The sequence below is a fragment of the Ceratotherium simum genome, chromosome 8, assembly GCF_057802395.1.
Source record: "Ceratotherium simum simum isolate JZ-2026a chromosome 8, ASM5780239v1, whole genome shotgun sequence".
In the NCBI taxonomy this organism is placed as follows: domain Eukaryota; kingdom Metazoa; phylum Chordata; class Mammalia; order Perissodactyla; family Rhinocerotidae; genus Ceratotherium; species Ceratotherium simum.
In genome coordinates, this window is record NC_141907.1 from 62,644,607 (window position 1) to 62,668,778 (window position 24,172).

At 38.3% G+C, this 24,172-nt stretch overlaps 1 pseudogene; it reads right to left on the reverse strand.

Moving 5' to 3' along the window:
* Positions 1–11,549: 11,549 nt before the first annotated feature.
* Positions 11,550–12,089, reverse strand: LOC101387214 (peptidyl-prolyl cis-trans isomerase A pseudogene; annotated as a pseudogene).
* Positions 12,090–24,172: the final 12,083 nt, after the last annotated feature.

Consider the following 24,172-nt stretch of genomic DNA (forward strand, 5'->3'; position numbering starts at 1 on the left):
CGTACTGCCTATGTTTTCGTCTAGAAGTTTCATAGTTTCAGGTCTTACATTCAAGTATTTAATCCATTTTAAGTTAATTTTTGTGTATAGTGTAAGGTAATGGTCTACTTTCATTTTTTTGCATGTGGCTGTCCAGTTTTCCCAACACCATTTGTCGAAGGGGCTTTCCTTTCTCCATTGTATGCTCTTGGCTCCTTTGTTGAAGATTAGCTGTCTGTAGATGTTGTATATAGTATCTTGCTATTTGCCTTTGCCTTTAAAACATATTACTGTTTTAGTTTCTATAACTCTTCAAAAGCCACGTCGTTATTCACTAAGTTCTCATTAGTCACTGAATTCAAATTGAATTTGTAAAAATGATACTATCAAATAGTATATGTTGACTTTTATAAGTTTGATATACATTAAACAAAGGGACCAAGACAAAATGTTATTTCCTATGCTAACAAAGCCAGGATCCTTTTTCATAATACTAACATCATCCTTAGTGTTAGAAGTTAAATTAGAATAAAAGCCAACTTTAGGAAAGATTTTCAAAAGATTTTTTTGAGTAGAGGGTCTTGTTTGTGTTGAGTCAACCATTTTACATTAAATTCAGTCAAGTTGGCTGCAATCATTACGTATCCTCAACTTCTTCAGCGGCTTGAGGGGTAGAACCCAAGGTAAGTGTTATGACAGCAGGAGCTTCTGGCTCTGAGCCCCCTGTGTAAATGCTGGCCCCCCAATCCTCCCACCACTCACAATTCCTCCCTTCCCTTGGCAGGTCCTTGAAGAGTTAACTTGATCTCTTTGCTGGCCAGTAAAAGAATTCCATCTCTTTGATTTCTGCCTTGTTACTTTGGCACAGCTGTCCTGCTGGCAGTCTTTAGATGTATACTGACCTTGGTGTGACACTTGTGGGTCACTGCCTCACAGTTTGTACTTACCAATCATCACTGTCCCCATTACTAATGTTGGATTAGGTCCCTTGCAGTCAACATCTACCTTGTTCTAGGTAAAGCAGGGGTTGGAGTGAGTGAGGAACCCTCTCTCTGCTGGTGTTACAATCCTTTCAATGAATTTCTAAACAGGGTGGTCTTGCTTTCTAGTTTTATAGAGCTCACAGTGTTAAATTTTATGTTGACACATTTCCTTATGGTTCTTAGCTCTTAACACTCTTGTCAACTTCTTTGGTACTAGGACAGGTAACATTTAATGTGACACTGCTTAATCAACACCTAAAGTATCTGGACACTTTAACTCAGAACTATTCAGAATGAGTTCCCTGCCTGCTCTAGGTTGCCTCCAAGAAATTAGGGGGCAGCCTTTGTCCCTTCCCTGCTCCCTTCCTGTGGAGACTACTGTGAGTTCCAAAATATTTTCTCTTTCTCTCTCTGAAGGCCCATTAGAGGCTCTGGTGGCCCTACTTTCTAAAGTGTGTAAATAAAGAAAGCCCCCATGTTAAATGTAACTTTTACTTTTTAAGAGAAAAATTCACTTTCTGTCAACAAAGTAGAAGAAACCTAAAGTTCTATTTATAATAGACCTATAATTATTCTTTAATAGAATTATTAATATAAATAATAATATGACTCTTCATTTAAGATTATGGTTAGTTAAGAATGAGATAAGGAAAAAGCATTATACCTGAAGTTTATGTTTGAAATCAGTCTTTATTATTCAGTTTTCTAAGTTTTGTTTTTCTTATCAGAAACGTTTTTGCACTTAGATTGACCAACTCAGTTCTTCAGAGTTAACTGGGTTTTTATAAACTGTTTTTCCCTATCATTCAATAGCTTTTTTTGTCAAAACTCTCTTCTGAGTAGGACCCTCAGAGAAGCTGCTGGGAAGAATTATTTCCTAGGATGAAGTATCTTGGCCAGAGCAAAATCAGTCCATGTTGTACTTGCCAGTAAGTCGATGAAATTATGCCTTGTCAGTAGAATCTCTCGTTTCTTCTTCTTCCAAGAGTGGGCATTTTAAAAAGTGAATTTTAAGTAACTTTCAAATTCTTTAAGACTCAGAGTGCAATAAATTCTTGAAGGCACATTTAAACACAACATGGTACATTGTGTGGTATAGACTGATATTAATATCAGTTGATTTTGCAAGCCACATTTACTAGTAAAAGCTGGAGTTATGTAAGACTCTATCTGACTCAATAAACAAATGTCCAAATACTTATTGAGCATCCACAAATTGAGCCCAAGGCCTTGGGCTGAATTAAAATACCAAGCTGACCACAAAACCAGGATATAATGTTACAAACACAAGTATGCCTGTTGGGAAATATGCAGTGGTCATAATTTTAAGAGAAAGTTGGGAACGACTATGCAAATATTTTGTGTAACAAAATTAGAAATTTCTGTATATATCTGGAATGAAATTACCCATGATGTCATAAAGCTCTTAATTCAGAGGACATTTTTGATCTATTCCAGTGTCGGATTGGGCTTATGCTGAATATTCTCCAGGATTGGACTAGACTAGATGGAAAGGAAGAAAAAGCCCCCAAACTCATAGGCTAGTCTACTATTTTCCAGTGGTCTGGTATGAAATTTTTCTGACATAAACAGAGCAAATACTTCCTACTGCTTTTCTAATAGCTAGGATCTCGGCCTTTAGGCTTTACTAGGTTCTATGTTTTTGGAGACCCCCAAATTATCTCTTCCCCAAGGGAAAAATCAAAACACCATCATCCGTGAGAAATTGTCTCTTGTCAACTATTTTGTGTTTTATTCTCCTTATGTCCCCTCGTGTTGAACTTACAATTGTACCTCTCCTCACTCTTTCCTAAGTATTCCTAGGTAATACTTAAGAGTTCCCACTTTCCTAAATATTCTTAAACACTCTTCTTTATTCTAAGACCCTATTAAGATATTAGTGGATCTATCTCACCTCCCTGGCCTCTGTTTATTGCCCCTGATGTAGCTTCACTGTGCAGTGGTATATCTATGATCTCTCTAAACATATTCTGTGCTCTTCTAGATTCATGTCAGGTTCCAATATATATGGAGAGAATCAGCTGAAAGGTCTGCATAATGATGGCCTTATTTAGGATACTGGCTAGGTTGTTGAAACAACAGACTCAAAAAAAACAGATACCAAAGTGATGGCTCTATAATATAGAGAATCCAGCTGTGTCCGTCTTGTTGCTTTCCCATCCTTAGGGAGTTGGCTTCATTTTTGTGCCTGAAAATGGCTTACCACCACATCCTGATTCCAGTCCACTTGAAGGGAAAAGAGTGAAGGAAGCACCTGACCCAGAAGTTGCATATATCACTTCTGCTTACATTCTATTTACTATGCAGTTTTGAGCTATATTTGGATCCAGATTAAACTATGATTAGTATGGGAGATAAAGGATACTGAGAGGCCAATTAGCAAATTCAGCCCCACACTGTGATCTAGATCTCTTAAAAAATTGTTTTTAAAAAGCAACAACTAGCAGTTGTGCTTTGGCTGATGCATCACTTCCATCCTAGTTCCCTTGAGATTCTTACTAGTATTTGGAGTAAAGGGGTGGAGGTAGTAAGAAAAAAGTAAAAAAAAAAAAACCTTTTTGATCTGATCTCAGTCCACTGTGCAGTGGTATACATCTGCTGTTACTGCAAAAAGTGTAACCTCTGCACTGAGTGTCACAAAGAGCCAGATTATGACTCTTTGATCACCACTACTTGAATGTACATTAACACTATTACATATTAAAGATATAACTAATACAAGTAAGACTGAAGCTGAATGTACCCCTTTCCTATGTAGCTGAAATCTCAATACTTTTGAATGCCCTTCACTTTACTCTTTGTAGGTAGGGAGTCTTCCTGTTTGGGGTTCTCATCATCCTGGCTTCATGCCCTGATGACTGTCAACCTCCTGCTTCTTTGATGCCAACCAGGCTGAGCTTCATCACTCTGCTTGCATCCCACAGGAAACCCTGCAGTTTTAGCACATTCCACAGGATGTGTGCTTCCTTCCTTAACTACTCTGAAAACTGTGGCTGATAAGCACACCATTGTCTTGATTAGGGATCTCTGCTGATGGGAACAGAAATCCCCTCAATGCAGCTCTATGGGTGTAAATGGGAAGGGTATTTATGGAAGTGATTCAGGGGATAGCAGAGAATCTAATTTCAGAATATAGATTCGTATTTCATAGGAAGTAGAAAGTCATTCGACAGCTACTCTTTCTGAGATCAGATGATCTCTCATTTCTGTTTCTCTGAATTTGTTCCTTCTCCTCTATCCTATCCATTTCTGATCTTTCCAAGGCTTGAGGTTCACTCCCACACAATTCTCACCTGAGGCTTTGATTTGCCATGGTGCCATGTTTGCCCCAGGGCTACCATAGCTGAGAGCTCCTCTACACAATATGAATAGCCTCAATCTCTGCATTTTGGTTCAACTTCTGAAATGAAAACATTTAATGGGCTCAGCCTGAATCAGATGTCTACCCTTGGTTCAATCAGTTGTAGCCAGTAAAGTGGAATCACCTGAGATAAGCATCACCAAAGGGTAGAAGGCAGATTCTCTTAGAATGGGTTATGAGTGGGAAGATGATTCATATATCTAGTACAGATATAATCTTTTTATATTTTTAACCCCAGTCCAAATTTGGGCTGAGCATAGTTAGTCCTGGAATAGTGTGAGAGTTAAACATCTGCTTAGTTACAAAATACCATCTGACCAAATACCATAGCTGGTACCAGGGGTGATCCCCTAGAACGTACTATAGGTCAGCTGCTCCCATGGCAGGATAACTTGCTGCCTCTTGCCTTCATCCACTCATGCTCAAGAACTGGCAGCTGCAGACTCATCTACAGAGGTATGAGCTTCTGGAAATGTGGTGCATCTTAACCCCTAGATTCCTTCTTATTTTGGACATAGCTTCTTCACATCTCCTTTTGAAATCTATGCTTTCCATCATGTTGCTCTGAATTTCATGATCTGTTGGTGTCGTTTAGAAAAACAAAAATATACATTACAGATTTACTTATAGCAGGAGTAGATTGAGGTTTCTGTGGGGCTTGAAGCTTATACAGTTTTAGAGACATTTTTAAAGAAAAAAGAATATAAAATTATCAAGACAAAATTAGGTATGAAATTGATTCTCTATTTCAAATGAGAAAAAGAAACACAACAAATATCTTTTTAATAAAAGATTCTTAAATTTCATTGGGCATAAAAATAACATGACAATCTTATTAAAATACAGATTCCTAGACAAGGATGCCCGCTCTTACCACTTCTATTCAACATAGTACTAGAAGTCCTAGCCAGAGCAATTAGGCAAGAAAAAGAAATAAAAGGCATCCAAATCAGAAAGGAAGAAGTAAAATGGTCTCTGTTTGCAGATGACATGATATTATATATAGAAAACCCTAAAGATTCCACCAAGAAAACCCTGCTAGAACTAATAATTGAATTCAGTAAAGTTGCAGAATACAAAATCAACATACAAAAGTCAGTTGTTTTTGGAAATTAGAAATACAACTCTATTGAAAAGAGAAACAATCTCATTTTAATAGCATCAAAAGGAATAAAATACTTAGGAATAAATTTAACCAAGGAGTGAAAGATCTATACACTGAAAACTATGAACATTAATGAAAGAAATTGAAGAAGACACAAATAAATGAAAAGATACTCTGTGTTCATGGTTTGGAAGAATTAATATTGTTAAAATGTCCATACTACCCAAAGTGATCTACAAATTCAATGCAATTCCTATCAAAATTCCAATGGCATTTTTCACAGAAATAGAAAAATAATCCTCAAATTTGTATGGAACCACAAAAAGACCCTAATTAGCCAAAGGAGATTTGGGAAAGAAGAACAAAGCTGGAGGCATCACACTTCCTGATTTCAAGCTATATTACAAAGCTAAAGCAATCAAAACAGTATTGTATTGGCAAAGAAATAGACAACAGTTCAATGGAACAGAAATAAACCCATGCATATATGGTTAATTAATTTTTGACAAAGGTACCAAGAATATACAGTAGGAAAAGGAGAGTCTCTTCGATAAATGGTGCTGGAAAAACTGGATATCCATATGCAAAAGAAAGAAATTGGACCCTTATCTTACACTATACACAAAAACCAACTCAATGGATTAAAGACTCAAATCTAAGGCCTGAAACTGTAAAATTCCTAGAAGCAAACATAAGAGGAAAGCTCCTTGATGTTGGTCTTGGCAATGATTTTTTGGATTTGACACCAAAAGCAAAGGCAATAAAAGCAAAAATAAACAAGTGAGACTACATTGAACTAAAAATCTTCTGTACAGCAAAGGAAACTATCAACAAAATGAAAGGCAACCTATGAAATGGGAGAAAATATTCGCAAAACACATATACAATAAGGGGTCAATATCCAAAATATAAAAGGAATTCAGATCAACAGAAAAAAAAACCCAATTAAAAAATGGGCAAAAGACCCAAACAGACATTTTTCCAAAGAAGACATACAAATGGCCAACAAATACATGAAAATGTGCTCAACATCACTAATCAACAGGGAAATGCAAATCAAAACCACAATGAGATATCACTTCATACCTGTTAGGATATCTATTATCAAAAAGATGAGATAACAAATGTTGGTGAGATGTAGAGGAAGGGGAACCCTTATATATTGTTGGTGGAATGTAAATTGGTACAGCCACTATGGAAGACAGAATGGAGGTTACTCAAGAAATTAAAAATAGAACTGCCATGTGATTCAGCAATCCCACTTCTGGGTATTTATCCAAAGGAAATGAAATCATTATCTCAAAGAGATATATGTCAACTCCCACGTTCAATGCAGCATTATTCACAATAGCTAGGGTATGGAAACAACGTAAGTGTCCATCAACAGATGATAGATAAAGAAAATGTGGTATACATATATACAATGAAATATTATTCAGCCTTAAAAAAAGAAGGAAATCCTGCCATTTGCAACAACATGGATAAACCTGGAGCGCATTATGCTAAATGAAATAAGCCAAAGAGAGAAAGACAAATACTGCATGATATCACTTATGTGTAGAATCTAAAAAAAAAAAAGTCAAATCCATAGAAGCAGAGAGTAGAATGTTAGTTGCCAGCGGCTGGGGGTTGGGGGAGATGAGGAGAGGTTGGTAAAAGGGCACAAACTTTCAGTGATAGGATGAATAAGGTCTGAGGATCTAATGTATAACATGGTGACTATAGTTAATCACACTGTATTGTATAATTGAAATTTGCTGAGAATGGAACTTAAGTGTTCTCACCAAAAAAAAAAAAAGTACATATGTGAGGTGATGAATGTGTTAATTAACTTGAGTGTGAGAATCTTTTCACAATGTATATGTATATCAAATCACATTATGTACTTTAAATATATTACAATTTTGTTTGTCAATTATACCTCAATAAGGCTGAAAAAACTCCACACATGTAAAAAAGATGTTTGTAAGAGTGCTACTTGCTTGGTACATTGAGAAAAAAAAAAACAAAAGAGATTCCTGGGTCCACTCCCAACCTACTGAATCAGAATTTCTGAGGTGAGGTCCCTAATCTGCATTTTAGCACCTGCGTCCTCAGATAGTCTGAAGACCATAATTTTGAGACAAACTAAATGACCACTATAGTGAATTAATAAGATTTTAATGATATATTTTCCTTTTTTGTACACTTACTGGGGATTCTATTATCAATGTATGAAAGAAAGAATACAATATTGTATACAAGGTTTAACTGGAATTTGTCATAAATTTATATCTTTCTTTAGCTGTTTTATAAAAAGAAAGGAAAAACCAATGAAGAAAAGGCAAATCTGAAGCTTCAAATGATAATAATGAGTATCATAATATTTTGCAGGATATTTACATTATTTGTGGGAGAAAATGCCCCATGGATGTCATTTTTCCATGTCATAAAATAAGAAATAAACACATGAATACTAAATATAACTTTTTTAAAAATGAGGTTTTTAAAAAAATTACTCCAAATACCACAATGGTTATATTTTATAATCTATATTTGTTTCACAAAGCATTTATGATACATGTATAATGCATACATACACAGACATATATAAAGATTTAATAATAGAATAAACTTTGGTTAATCTTATAAATTAAGAATAATTTTTTGAGTGAATTAATGATCTTATCACATTAACTGATTGCTAATATCCACAAAGTTCAAAACATACACATCTGAAGAGATGACCTACATATTTGTGATAGAAAAAAAATCAGTTAATGGAGTTCACTGAATTAAAAGAACTAATTTGACAGCCTAAACTGTAGTACTTAAGCAAAATCTCTGTGGAATTCATTTACAATTAAAACATTCCTGAGCTAAGGAAAAAAAAAAAAAGCCTGACTTGACAGCTTCAGGGAAATACTGTGAAGTAAATTTAGGGGACTTCCAGAAGTAGCAAAATGAGGTGGGGAAAACCAGAGAATTATCACATTTTTTCTGCTAACTGGAGCTGAAATTCTCGGGACATAGCTGCATAATTTCTACCCTGAAGGCTGGTTCCTCCTGAGGGTCCAAGGCCTCCTGGACCTTGAAAATAAAGGGCAGAGGTAACACCTCAGAGTTAGGAATCAGATTCTAAGGGCTTGGGGAGGCATAAGTCAGCCAAGGATACAGAGTTCTCTAGAACAGAGCTTTCTTGGGCCATGAATTGTGTTTATTGTGTTTAGACAGAAAACTTTCTAGCTCCAAATGGGAAAAAAAAAAACTTGTTCTTACTTTATAAAAAATGTCTCTCTCTGCCAGAATGTTAGGAAACAACTGAGTCGTCCAAAGCCTGAGGCTCTGTGGCTGATTTGCAAAGTTCCCCTTCTTCATCTGCTGTCAGTGCCACCCTGGCCCTGTGTAAGGCCCAGGTTCTCAGTTCTACCATTGTATAAGGAGAAAAGCACATCTGGAGTGTAGGCCACATTCTCCAGTGAGTTTGTCTACCTACTCCAGTTAAGTCGGCATGTCCCAAGAGAATCATTGGGACACAGAAAGCATATTGTGCCCAATGAATACAGCCCTGTTGTAGGCCTGCTTCAGAACATGCCATTAAACAATATCATAGCTCTCTGCTTCCTGGAAAGGTTCCTGCATGAGTTTTTAAAGCTGTAACATGATTTACAACCTCATTAAACTTTAGTTGCAAACTTGATCCCGTACAGAATGCTCTCTTTAAACCACTAATAAACCTATGCTACACTGAGTGGGGTTGTGCTCATTTGTGCAGTTGTACTTGCTCATAGTGTTGTAAAGTTAAATTCTAGGCTCTTAAACAAAAATTTCCAAATGTGGTGCCTATTCCTGCAGAGCCTCTTTTGGACAGTACTTATATATTTGCCACTGTCACTTTTTTTTTTTTTTTGCAGGGAAGGCTTCGCCCTGAGCTAACGTCTGTTGCCGATCTTCCTTTTTTTATTCTTCTCCCCAAAGCCCCAGTGCATGGTTGTATATTCTAGTTCTTCTATGTGAGCTGCTGCCACAATATGGCAACTGACAGATGGGTGGTGTGGTTCCGTGACCGGGAACAAACCCGGGGTCTTTGATGCAGAGAACACGGAACTTTAACCATTAGACCATCGGGGATGGCTCTGCCACTATCACTTTTAAAATTGGTTACCAATAGAGTTTGAGGCCCTGGATCTGGAGTAATCTGATTTGTCTTCTAAGACATAGAAACTGAAGCACGTGGTAGCCTTCATGTAGAGCAGAGTGTCTCAACCTCAGCACTATTGATGTTTTGGGCTAATTCTTTGTTGAAAGAGTTGTCTTGTGCATGAAAGGGTGTTTAGCAGTATCTGGTTTCCTCTAAGCCTGAAGCTTGCTAAATGCTGTAGCCCAGGCAGCAGTCAACAACAGTTTTGTTTTGTTTTATTTCCACATTCAAGCAGTAAGATCCCCAGCCCCTTCCCTTAAATGGAAGGCTTTGAGCCCATTTTCCCTTTAGGAGCTCTGACCTAACCATTGCCAACTTTTGAACCTGAGCTCTCAGCAGGCCAGGAGCTTCAACCCACTCCTTTACATTTCTGCTTTTTATTTATTCTATTCTGTGAGCTTCCCCATATTCTTCTAATGAATTCATTTTAACTATTGATTTTTTCCCCCAATTCAACCCCATCCTCTTCCGTTCACTTTCAGCAAATGACCTTGCCTCATTCTTTTCTTTGTTTTTTCTTACTGAGAAGGTTGAGGCCTTCTTATATCAGCTTTTTTGGCAGTCCTCAAATGGCTGTGCATCATCACTTTACTAAAAGTAGTTTATAAAATGGTCTGCTCTCATCTCTAATCTTGACCTCTCAGAGAATATAATACACCTTGCTCAGAGCAGGGCTCTGCCCTGTTTCCTCTTAACTCTAAGAACTTCTCTCCTTCATTGGCACTTCTCCCTTCTTCCGTACTTTGACTGTAGATGTTCCCAACGTCTCAAACCTTGGTTTAATCCTATGACAAATTTTTTTAAAGAAGGAAGCTTATAGATTTTTACTACTTTATTTATTACTTTTATTTGGATAATTTTTCAAGTATATACTTGCTATCCTATTTGTTTAACTAAACTCCAGTCCTTTATCTTTCCAGTCAGACTCTAAACATTTTACATGGATTCCACTTATCTCCTCAAATCCAATATCATTTCAGCCTTCCTCTCACCTTCCTCTCACAGATTTTCTCCCACTGTCTGTATTTTTTCCAATGGCATCTATATTCTCTTGGGCTCAAGAGTTTAAAACATTGAAGTTATTTTTTAATACCTCCATTTTCTGTGCCCCTTGACTGCAATTATTTCCTGAATTCTATAATTTTTTTCTTAAACTCATCGCTCAGAGTTCTTTCTTTTCACTCTCACCACTGTAATCAATGTCTTCTTTACTATAGGCTAAGATTATTTCAATAGTCACCTAACTTGTCTTCAAACTCCAGGTTCCCCCATCCCTACACAGGATTAATATTTCTAGAGTATTGCTAATATCATGTGGTTTTACAATGTGGCTCCAATTAATAATAATTACAACATCAATGACTAATACAGTAATCCCCCCTTATCCATCGGGGATATGTTTCAAGACCCACAGTGGATGCCCCAGTAGATGCCTGAAACTGGGGGTAGTACCAAACCCTATATATACTGTGTTTTTTTCTATACATACATGTCTAAGATAAAGTTTAATTTATAAATTAGGCACAGTAAGAGATTAACAACAATAACTAATAATAAAATAGAACAATTATAACAATATACTATAATAAAAATTATGTAAATGTGGTTTCTCTTTCTCAAAATATCTTACTGTGCGTACTGTACTCACTCTTCTTTTTCTTGTCATGATATGAGATGATAAAATGCCTATGTGATGAGATGAGTTGAAATGAATGTTGGAGGCATCGTGACTTAGCCTTAAGCTACTGTTGACCTTCTGACCATACTTTGGAGGGAGGATAGCCTGACAGTGGATAAGGGGGGACTACTTTATTGAGTACTTGCTATGTGCTGGCTGCTTTACTAAGTTCTTTTTACACGCATTAATTATTTTAATCCTCAGAAGAATCCTAAAGATATACAGTTGAACCATTGGAAGAATTTTATTTTTTCTCTACAAGTCAAATTTATTAGATTTCTCCACAGTCAGCACTGGTGATCTTCTTGCTGGTCTTGCCATTCCTGGACCCAAAGTGCTCCATGGCTTCCCCAATATTCATGCCCTCTTTCACCTTACCAAAGACCACATGCTTGCCATCCAACTACTCAGTCTTGGCAGCGCAGATGAAAAACTGGGAACCATTTGTGTTTGGTCCAGCATTTGCCATGGACAAGATGCCAGGATTCAGGATGAAATCCTCCATCAAGTTTCTCCCCATAGATGGACTTGCCACCAATGCCGTTATGGCATGTGAAGTCACCACCCTGGCACGTAAATCCTGGAATAATTCTGTGAAAGCAGGAACCTTTATAACCAAATCCTTACTCTCCCATGCTCAGAGCACAAAAGTTTTCTGCTGTCTTTGGAATTTTGTCTGCAAACTGCTCGAAGGAGACACTTCCCAAGGGCTCGCCCTCAGCAGCAATGTCGAAGAATACGGTGGGGTTGACCATGGCTGAGCTGCACAGACCGCTCCAGGCAGCTGCGTCTGCAAGGCCCGGAAGAATTTTAGAACATTTAGGAAACTCCTAGAATCATCCAGATACTGGAGGTTCTGGGATGCAAACTCCACATGAAACCGGAAATCACACTCTTAATCTTTTTTCTATGCTCTCCCAACCCTTCAACATGACGGAGTATGATCTAGCTAAAGTGAACCAAGGTGTGAGAACACTGAAGGAGTAGCTGAGTGTTGGGATGGGCGAGTGGTGGGGGTTGGTGACAGATGAAATTAGAGAAGATAGAACCAGATTATGGAAGGTCTCCCAGGTTATTTGATATTTTCGATTGCTTCTACATTAAAACACTTTTTATTTGGAAACAACCTTAAATTTATAGAAAAATTAAAAGAACAGAACAAAGAACTTTTTTCCCCTGAATCATTTGAGAATAAGTTGCCAACATGATGCTTAATCATGTGCTCTCCCTAAATGCTTTAGTGTGTATTACCCACAAACAAGGACATTTTTCATAATCATAATACAACCACCAAAATTAAGAAAGCAATGTTGACCCATTACTACCATCTAATCTTCATACCTTATCAAGTTTCACTGGTTGTTCCAATAATGTTTTTTTATAATAAAAGGATCCAGTCTAGAATAAAGCGTTGTGCTTAGTTGTGGTGTCTCTTTAGTCTCCTTCAATCTGGAACAGTTCTTCACTCTTCCCTTGACTTTCATTTCCTTGATCCTTTTGAAGATTATTAGTTATTTTGTGGGTTTATTGGATGCTTCCTCATGATTGGATTGAAGTTATGCATCTTTGGTAGGTATATTCCAGAAGCACTGCTGTGTTCTTCTCATTGTATCCTATCAGGTGACACATGATTTCTATTTGTTCCATCACCGGCGATGTTAACTTTGATCGTTTTATTAAGGTGGTGTCTGCCAGGCTTTTCCAGTGTGAGATTCCTCTTCTTCCCCCTTATAATTAATAAATATTTTGTGGGGAGATACTTGGAGACTATGTAAATGATCAAATAATCCATTTATTTATATCATGTGGATGAGTACGGACTCATGTTATTCTATTTTAGTCAATGACTTATGTGTTCTTTTGAGATGTTCCCATTATTCTCTGAACTCATCCTTACTTTCTTTTTCTTTTTTAAAGATTTTATTTATTTATTTTTTCCCCCCAAAGCCCCAGCAGATAGTTGCATGTCATAGCTGCACATCCTTCCAGTTGCTGTACGCGGGACGTGGCCTCAGCATGGCCGGAGAAGCGGTGCGTTGGTGTGCGCCCAGGATCTGAACCTGGGCCGCCAGCGGCGGAGCGCCCGCACCCAACCGCTAAGCCATGGGGCCGGCCCTCATCCTTACTCTCTAACATGAGATGCTCCAGCTCATTGTACCTTCCCTGCCTCAGCACTGGAATCAGCTATATCTCCAAAGAGCCCTGGTTCCTTTTAGTGGAGAAGAGTATTTAGAAACAATATCTGGACACTAGTGGGCTCAATGCTATTGGGGTGACTGCTCCCAGGCCCTCAGAATGGACATATATACATATACATACATGCATTTATAGCCATGTTTATTTTTATTTTCTATATTTCTCTGTGTTGAAAGCCATGAGTTCACACCAATATCCCCAGTTCTAAGCCAATATCTCATTTTTATTTCCTCCCTTTCTATAATTGTAACTTGTTTCTCTGGTAGTGAGAAACCTAGCTCCCTTATCCTCAATATATTTACTTATTTGATCAATCCCCTATATGTAACCAGTTCCCCTATGCCACTACCCTCTCACGCCTGCAAATGTCCTCCTCACTTTAACTAGACTATGACACCCTGCTCTAGGTGATCCCTCTACCCTCCCACTAATGCTCTCCTCTCTCTGCCGGGGTTCCTGCATCCTGAGCTGAGTCACTCCCCTGCAGAGACTTCTTTCTCACTTCAGTGGTACTGTGCCATCCCATGCGGGCTACCATGACTCTTCCCCCCTCACCTATGGGGACATCTTCCTTGCTGAGCCCCAATCTAATTGGCTTTTAGATTGAATTGCTCAAGAAGCGAACAATTGAATGGAAGGGAGCAAGAGAAGGAAAGGGAAAGAGAAGGAGAAGAAGAGCATTTCTAATTTTCAAAAAATATATTATCAATCACATTTCCATTTTGTACTTGAATCTTTATCATTAATTCAGATTATTTTCCAGAATAGATTCCCAGAAATGGAATTACAGGGTCAAATGCTATAAGCCAAATAACTTGTCTTAATTTTTATTCCCACCAGTAGTGCATGACTGTCTATTTTATCATAGACAGCTTTGGGTATTATAACTAGTTGTTTTTTGTTTTTTGTTTTTTTTCTTTGCTGAGGAAGATTCACCCTGAGCTAACATCTATGCCAATCTTCTTCTGTTTTGTATGTGCATTGCCACCACAGCATGGCCACCAATGAGTGGTGTAGGTCCGCACCTGGGAATCAAACACGGGCCGCTGAAGCAGAGCATGCCAAACCTAACCGCTAGGCCACAGGGAAGGCCCCTGGGTATTATATCTAATTTTAAAAGAATTTTTTGTTAATTTTAAGAATGAAGATAATGTATTATTTTATTTTCTATGTCTTTGATAGCTAGTGAGGTTGAACATTTTTCTATTTGTTTATTTAATCATTTTTAGCTTCTCTTTCATACATTATCTATTTTTGTGTCCATTTACATTTTGGAATTTTAGTATTTTTCTTAAGTTGATACATTAATGATATTAACACTTAGTCATATTTATTACAAGAAAGATTAGTTTTTAAGCCATAACTAACTTCCTCTGGCCATTCTCTATATTTGTGCTTGCCTTTCTCTGCTGCCAATCAATGTCTTCTCAGGTAAATGCAAACGAAGTGTATTATCACTTTAAGAAAGCATAAAATTCGGAAAATAAATGGCCTGTTAGAAAGCCATTCAAACATATGGTGTACTTTTAAAAAACCTGTTATTTGTAGATCATTCTTATCTTTTTTACTCTCTATTAGTTTGATAGATTTATCTAATTCTCTCAATTTTTTTCTTTTTATATAATTTGAGACTATGGTAGGAATGTTATATTACAGGTGAAGTGAATTTTTTATCATGTATCTTTTATCTCTAAATTGTTTTTTAATCTTAAAGTCTGCTTTAGGATAGTGACATCAGCTTTTTTTTGGTTGGTATTTGCATGCTATAACATTTTCAATATTTTATTCTCAGTCTTTCAGTATTTTTATGTTTTAAGTGTGTCTCTTGTTGTGAGTCAGGATCCTGGCAGGAAATAAACAGACAGTGCTCTCAAAATGTTAATTGAAGAGAGCATAATGAAGAAATTCTTTACAGAGGTGTGGACAGCGTTAAGGGAACCAATAAAAGATGTTGAAATACTCAGGCACTAGAAACAGGGAAGACTGTTTATACCCTAGCCCCAAAGGGTCACAGACAGAGAGCACTGTTACTGGAACCCAGTATAAGCTGTTGTTGGGAGAGGGGGCACTTTCAGGATCTGTGGTCTTAAGTGGACATAACACAACCATTGAAAAACTCTGGCCCAGCAGGGATGGAAACTGGGGGAATTAATATCCCTACCTCTCTCTTCTCCCGCACTGTGATCTTCTGCCACTATCTGCTATTGGCCAAACCCAACCAGAAGTTAGAGGGCAAAGGATCTCAGGGGATGCAGAGCATAGAGCTGGGCCCAGAGCCAGGCAGAGAAGAGTGGAGAAGAGCCAGCACACATGTAAACAGCTCAGAGCTGGATTTTGTTGTAGTTATCCAGTCTGATAGTTTTCTTTTTTTTAAGATGGAGTATTTAGCTCACTTACTTACATTTATTGAGATTACTAGTGTAATCTATTTCTAAGATATTATTTTATGTCCCACATTATCTATGTTTTTTTCTCCTGTCATGACTGCTTTTTGATTATTTGAGTGATTTTTCTCATCCCATTCCTTCTATTTCTATTATTTTAGTGGTTACTGTAGAAGTTTATCATGTAGTATCTTTAACTTCCTCCTAAACAATAGGAAGATCTTTGGAACACTTTTGCTCTGAATACCCTTCTCCTGACATATGAAAATATTATTGGGTGTTTTTAACCCAATATAATATTATTGTTGTTGTTTTATATCTAAATATAATATATTTATTTATAATATATATATAGCATAAATATATATTTATAATATGTAGTCCATATTTATTTAGATTTACCTACTTTCTTTGCTCACCATTCATCCTTGCATCCTAGACTTTCCATCTCAAATCACTTTCCCTCTTTCAGTCTTTTGGAACATCCTCTGTTAAGACCTATTGGTGCTAAACTCTTTCTGCATTTTATTGTTTCTAAAAATGTCTTTATTTCACTCTCATTGAATGACGTTTTTACTGAGTATATAATTTTAGATTGATGTTTTTGAAGATATTATTCTATTGCCTTAGGGCTTTCATATATTTGTTGAGAAGTCTGTTGTCAGCATTATTGTTACTTCATGGAAGGACAGATTTTTAAATATTTTCTTTGTTTTTGGATTGCTGCAGTGTCACTATGATATGTCTAGGTGTGGATTTCCTCTTATATCTCCTGCTTGAGATTCATGGATAATTCTAAAATTGTTGACAGGTATCTTCCATTGGTTCATAAAAATTATCAAATCTTATCTCTTCAAATATTGCTTCTACTTCATTCTCTTTCCTCTCCTTTTTGAACTCTTAATAGGTATACATTAGATCTTTCCCTCTATCTTCCATGTTTTTAAATCTCTCTTTCATATTTTCCATCCCCTTGACTCTTTGTGCTGCACCCTACATAATTTCCTCAGATCTATCTTCCAATTCATGATTTTCTTCTTTAACTGTGGCTACTCAGCTGTTTAGCTTATCCATTGAATTTTAAATTTTAATTCTTATATTTTCAATTTTAGATATTCTAGTTGGTTCTTTTTCAAATATACTTGGTCATTTTTATAGTCCTTTCTTCCATATTCATATTTTTAAACTTTTCTTTCATTTCTTTGGACATATTAAGCATAGTTATTTTATTTTCTGTCTAATAATTCCAATATCTGAGGGTTGTGGGTCTGATTCTTCTGTTGGTTGTTTCTACTGGCTCTTGCATGAAATGCCGTCTTTCTTTATGAATTTTATGTGTTTTGTGATTCTTATGCTGCTATTCTTTGGAACTTTATCTGGGGAAATACTCTGAGGCCTGAGCTGAAAAAAATGCTTTTCCAGAAAGAATTTGCATATGCTTCTGGATGGTGGATTGTATGTTCCAAAGATGGTGACAACAATATTTCCCATCCTACATGCTCTTCTTACAATGTGATTTTGACAGTCTTCCCATTGAGAAGTGGGGTCTATGTTCCTGCTCCTTGAATCTGGAAGGGCTTGTGACTAGAGTGAAAGTGAATCTATGTGACTTCCAAGGCCGGGAGATAAAAGGCAATACAGTTTCCCCCTCGTTCTCTTGGGATGCTTTGCACTGGGAATCAGCCACCATGCTGTGAGAAAGCCCATCTAGCCGCATGGGAAAGCTGTATGTAGGTATTCTTGCCAATAGCCTTAGCTGAAAGTCCTAGCCAACAGCCTGCGTCATCCACCAGACATGCGGGTAAGCTAGCTTACAGATAATTCCAGCTTCTAGCCCCTGAGCCAGCTCCTGATCTTCAAGTCTTCTCAGATAGGTACCAGACACCATGGAGCAAGGACAAGCTGTACCTGTTGTGCACTTTTCAAATTCTAGACCCACAGAATCCATGAGTACAAGAATATTCCTGTTGTTTTATGATACTGAGTTTGGGGGAGCATGGATTCTTACTCAGCAATCAATAACCAGATACTTGTGCCAGACACCTGGGAACAAAATCAACCTAAGACTACTTTAAATTAAATTCTAGGCTTTAGGGGTTTTTGGACGACAAAAGTTATATAAATTCAGGCTATAAACCTACTTGAGGCTGGTTTATAACTATGAATTATTAGAAGAGATATTTTTTTCTCTACCCAATGCCATGGTTGAAAAGTGGCTGTTTTCCTGTGGTACCATGGTTGGTGGTATGAGTAGGAGACAGGTTTATTTCTAGCTCACCCTTACACTGATTGTTTATTCCTTTCGGTTGGGGGAGCTTTTATTAGATTCCTCACTATGGGTAGGTCTTGGGTTTCATCTCCTGTTCTCTGCTCCCTGCAAATTAAAGAAAAAACAAAAACAAAAAAACCGATGCTTAAGTTCACCATGTTTTGACCAGTGCCCTCAAAGTGAAACTAGTTTCACTGTTCCCTTTATTTACTGAGGATCTCACTTGAACTTAATTTTTGGCCTGTGCATATATATATTTTTTCCTCTCAGCTCTTTGATGCATTTAAAAAGATGCTTTGCATACTAGAAATGAAATTTTTGGTGGTTTTCAGCAGGTGGCTTGGTCAGGACCCTGTTATGAGCTGAACTGTGTCCCCCTCTAGAATTTATATTGAAGTCCTAACCCCTAAAACCTCAAAATGTGACTGTATTTGAAGATGGAGTCTTTAAATAGGTGGCTAAGTTAAAATGAGTCATTAGAGTGGGCTCTAATCCAATATGACTAGTGTCCTTTTTTTTTTCTTTTTTTTGTGAGGAAGATCGGCCCTGAGCTAACATCTACCAACCCTCCTCTTTTTTTGCTGAGGAAGACTGGCCCTGGGCTAACATCCATGACCATCTTCCTCTGCCTTATATGGGACGCTGCCATAGCATGGGTTGACAAGCGGTGTGTCAGTGTGCGCCTGGAATCCGAACCGGCGAACCCCGGGCCACTGCAGTGGAGCGCCCGCACCCAACCGCTTGCGCCACTGGGCTGGCCCCCGAGTAGTGTCCTTTTAAGAAGAGGAAATTAGGACACAGACATGCACAGAGGAAAGATGATGTGAAGACACACGGAGAAGATGGCCATCTATAAGACAAAGAGAGAGGCCTCAGGAGAAACCAACCCTGCCAACACTTTGATCTCAAACTTCTAGCCTCCAGAACTGTGAGAAAATAAATTTTTGTTGTTTAAGCCACCCAGTCTGCGGCACTTTGTTATGGCAGCCCTAGCAAACTAATACAGGAACTCCCTCCCCATTCGTTTGTTTGGTTAATCAATAGTTGAGAGCACCATTAGTACCAATTTATTAAGGGACTGGCTATTCAATTAGTATTTTTTGCAACTTGTATGTTTCTTCTGACTTCTCTCCTGCTGTCTTCCTTTTGACCATTTCATTCTTCTTCAACACTCGCAAACAACACGAGGGAGGAAAATAGAGGCAATAAAACCCCAATTCTTCTGTTGTACCTCCTAATGAACATCTCACATTATTAGTGTGGTGCTGGGGAGAGGAAACCTTAGGCTAAGTTAAGTTTTTGCATAACTCCGTGCATTGTTCCGTGTGACTCTAAACATTTTATAATACAACCTCTTGTTAGATTGGTTATAAATGACATAACATAGATCAATGTATAATCTATGTTAAAACACAAAATTCAACTGAGTAAATTTTGAAGATCTTGGCTTTATTCAATGATTCATGAATCAGGCAGCATCCAAGCTACCAGATAGAAAGGAGCTCTGAGTTGCAGTACAAAATGAAAGACTTTTATAGGCGGAAGAGAGTGGAGAACAAGACAAAAAAGTGGATTGGTTATTGCAAGATCACTCTCCTTTAGGGGATGGCAGGGGGCTATCAAACAGGTTACCTAATTAGTGCCAATTAGGCCATTTCTGATTGGCTGGTTTAAGATTCTATTGCTAGGAGAGCAGAAACTGTAATTAAGTTAAGTCTCTGGTGACATGGGGCTTAACATAAGTCACTCCATTTGGGCCTGTTGTTTTGTTTTTAACATCTACAATATTTTGCATGTTGTCCAAGATTCATGAAGGTTTTAAGCTACTCAAATAACATAGCAACTTAAAGTTGCAACAGGGAAACCATTAGGGTGGTTATATTCAGTAGTTATATTATTAAGATATTTTTAAATTAAAAAAACACCCATTAGTCTATCTAATTTTTGAAATTTTAGTTCCAAAAATAAATACTTAGAGAACTTGAACGAATTGTTATCTGTTACTCAAATGAGTTCAAAATTTACTACATAGACAATGAATCAATTTTCCTCAATGGAAATTTTATGAAGCCTTTTCTAAAAATTTAGAATTATTTTTGGAGATAATAAGATGTAACACAGAAACAGATGGAGAATCAAAAACAAATACTTGTTTTTATCAAAGTTGGAATGGGGTTTAAATACCAAGTGAATCAGTTTCTGTTCATTTGCGTCAATTTAACTTCATTATAATTAATCAGGCTTAATGAAAGAGTCCTCACATCATGTATACAATATTGTGATGTATAAGAAATGTATATTTGGTCATTCATATCACCATAAGATATTTCTCATATATCTTTGGTCTTGTTCACTGTTCTTGGCTCACAGAACCCTTAGAATTTCCTAAATGTTGAGAGTGATAAAGGTGCCTTTGATTAGGTTAATGAGGTAATGGAAAGCACATAAGGATGAGCACTGGTTGCCAATGGAGCCAACCCTGTGATTAGAGGGTTGGAACTCTCAGTCCCACCCCCCTGACCTCCAGGACGGAGAGGGACTGGAAGTTGAATCAATCACCAATGAATGACCAATGATTTCATCAACCATGCCTATGTAATGAAGCTTCCATAACATCTGAAAAAGATAGGGTTCAAAGAGCTTCTGGGTTAGTCAATACGTGGAGATTTTGGGAGAACAGTTCGCTCTGAGAAGGCATGAAAGCTCCAAGCCCTTTCCCCACACCTTGCCCTATGCATCTTTTCCATCCAGCTGTCCCTGAGTTATATCCTTTTACAATAAATCAGTGATCTAGTAAGTAAAATGTTTCTCTGAATTCTGTGAGCTGCTCTAGGAAATAAATCAAACCTGAGGAGGGGGTCATAGGAACCTCCAACCTGTAGCTGGTTGATCAAAAGCACAGGTAACAACCTGGGCTTGTGACTGGTGTCTGAAGTGTGTGTCTGCGTGTGTATATGGGGTGGAGGAGTAGTCCTGTAGGACTGAACCCTTAACCTGTGGAATCTGATGCTATCTCTCCATAGATAGTGTCAGAACTGAGTTGAATTCTCAGACACCCTGCTGCTGGTGTCTGAGAACTGCTTGTTGATGCGAGGGGAAAACCCATTCCCTCACACTGGAACTGGAACCAGATCTAATTTAACGTGAAAAAGGTGTGATGACACATCTATGCATTTTGTTGGGGAATTTGGGGATTCTGGGGACCTCTAATAATGAATGGATGCTAAAATGAGGCTTGTTTTTGGTGAGGAAGATTCACCCTGAGCTAATATCCGTGGCAGTCTTCCTCTATTTTGTATGTGGGTCACTGCCACAGCATGGCTGACAAGTGGTGTAGGTCGGAGCCCAGGATCCAAACCCACGAACCTAGGCTGCTGAAGTGAAGTGTGCCAAACTTAACCACTATGCCACTCGGCCAGCCCCCAAAATGAGGCTTTAAAAAAGTAAATAACAACCTCATTTTCTTATATTCTGAGTAACCTAGGGAATGCCATCCTTATTAAGTCAGAGCATTCCAAAATTTCAGAAAAGGTGTGGTATAAAAATATTTTTCTATAATGAAAATAAAATCAAGTTTCCCAGAAAAAGTAAAATATGCATCTCAGTTCTTAAGAGCATAGGAAGGGGAAATGTTAAAATGTGAAGGTAGAGGGGCCGGCCCGGTAGCATAGCGGCTAAGTGCGCACGCTCTGCTTCAGCGGCCCCGGGGTTTGCAGGTTCAGATCCCAGGCGCGCGCTGACGCACCGCTTGTCAAGCCATGCTGTGGCGGCGTCCTATATAAAGTAGAGGAAGATGGGCATAGATGTTAGCCCAGGGCCAATCTTCCTCAGCAAAAAGAGGAGGATTGGCAACAGATGTTAGCTCAGGGCTAATCTTCCTCACAAAAAAAAAAAAAGCAAAAAAATTTGAAAGTAGGGAGGGGAGGCCAAACTTCTGTTCAGCCAGCTAAGAGAGGGGAGGCCCAGGAGCTAGAAGAAGGGTGTTCTAGAGAGATCCATACAAGAGCAAGGAAAGGTCCAGGGCGGGGAGAAAACTTGGTCACCACTGAGGACTCCGGGGATCAGTTCTCCCAGAAGCCTTCCAGATCTTCATTTAGGAGAGTAAGGTGCCTTTGAAGAGAGAGACTGGCAGAGCTGTGGGTTTTTTGACCTTCACCTCAGCAGCATGAAATGATCTTGGTTAACTTCCATTTTTGGGCCAACCTACTAATGATCCTTGTGTGATTTCCTAGGTCCTTTATCCCCAAAACATTCTGTCTTAGTGTTGATCTGTAAAATCCCTTTAATGGGTGAAACTGCCCACGGCTCCACAGTTAGAGATAAAAGGCTTACTGGGAAAATTCCTGGTTGTGGTAATTCACCAGAGAAATTCATTCCCACCGAAGTGTGAACAGTTAATCAACTGAAGAGGATAAATTACTGATAAGAGAGGTTTTCGTAGTTTCGGGAAGGAGTGTAAGCAGCAGGAATGGAGGAGCGGGGAGAGTTGAAGCCAGGAGAGCTCAGGTTCTCTTGTCTGTCTGGGCCTCTTTCTCTTCCCTGTTGGGTGACAAATACAAGTTTCTGTCAGGGTATTTTTATGCAGGAGACTTGATGGGAGCATTGCCTCTAGGTCCCATGGTGCTACAAAAGTTGTGAAGCAGAACTTATGAAGCTGATTTTGTTATTGTCTTATTCAATTGCTAGTGCCACCAACAGCATTAATAAAGAAGGTCATTTTCATAGAGTCTGGTGAACTGATGTCTTATGGGATGCATGCAAACTAACTTCTCTAATTTCTTATGGTTTATTCAGAAGAGTGGTCCTCCCACTTTTTTTTTTTTTTTTAACAAGTCATCAGCACTTACTTATGAGGTACTATCTTATTTTATTGTATATTCTGCCTCCTTCCACAAAGCATTTCAGGCTGCTTGTAGGAAATAAACTTTATCAACATAAACGATCCTATTTTGCTTAAGGAATTTTGGGTTTGTTGCTCATCACTGTGAGGGAACAAAAAGTCGGGCTTGAGCAACTGGAGCTAGTTGGTGTTCTATACCATTGATCAGTCAAATGAAGTTGACCCAGGCTGGGTGTCTTCAGGCAGCAAAAACTAGCATTTGTGATTGAGATCATACCAATCCAGGAATTCACTTGGTTTCCACTGCCTCACTGAGTCATTTTTCAAATGGGCACTTGGTAACCCAAGTAAATCTTTCCATAAAGATTTATAGGGATGGAAACATTTTTGAGGGATGTGGAGGTCTTCCAAATTCCTCATTATGAAGCCTTCTTTTCAAAGTTGCACAAAGCCTTTTTTCCTAACTTTTATTTTTTAAATTACATTAGAAGTACATTCTTATTGTAAAAGACAATACAGAAGCATACAGATATTAAAGTCCACCTTCACTGAAGATTTTTTGATACCTCCTTTTCTAGAATAGAGGCCCTTTCTTTGTGGCTCTGGAAAGTGGTGAGGAGAGCAGGGCTGGCTCTAGGCACCTTGTCACATCTCTTTCTGCATCCTTTTCTGTATTAGTCAGAGGAGGTTCTGCTGTGTTGCAGCAATAAACAAACCCTAAAACCTCTCTTGGCTCACTAATGCAAAGTCTTTTGTAGGTTCAGCAGCTTTTCAGGGCAGCTCCCTGCCATGTGCTGACTTAGGAATCCAGGTTGCTTTCACCTCACAGCTACTCCACCTAGAACACAAGACTTCCAACAACACCGGAGCAGGGAGGAGAGAGAACTCATGCGTGCTCTCAACCACCCAAGACTAGAAATGACATACATCACTTCCTTTCCCAGTTCATTGGCCAGAGCTCATGCATGGCCCCAACTTAACTTCAAGGGAGGCTGAACAGTGTTCCTGTGTGCCCAGGAATGAGAGGAAAAACAATTATGATGAGCACTGCTAAGTTTATACCATATTCCCTCTCTCCCTAATATTCCTCCTACCCCAGCACCCTTGCCCTCAACAGTGATCACCCCAAATATCCTCAACTTGTTTATAGGTATCTCTACACCCATTCCTGAGGAC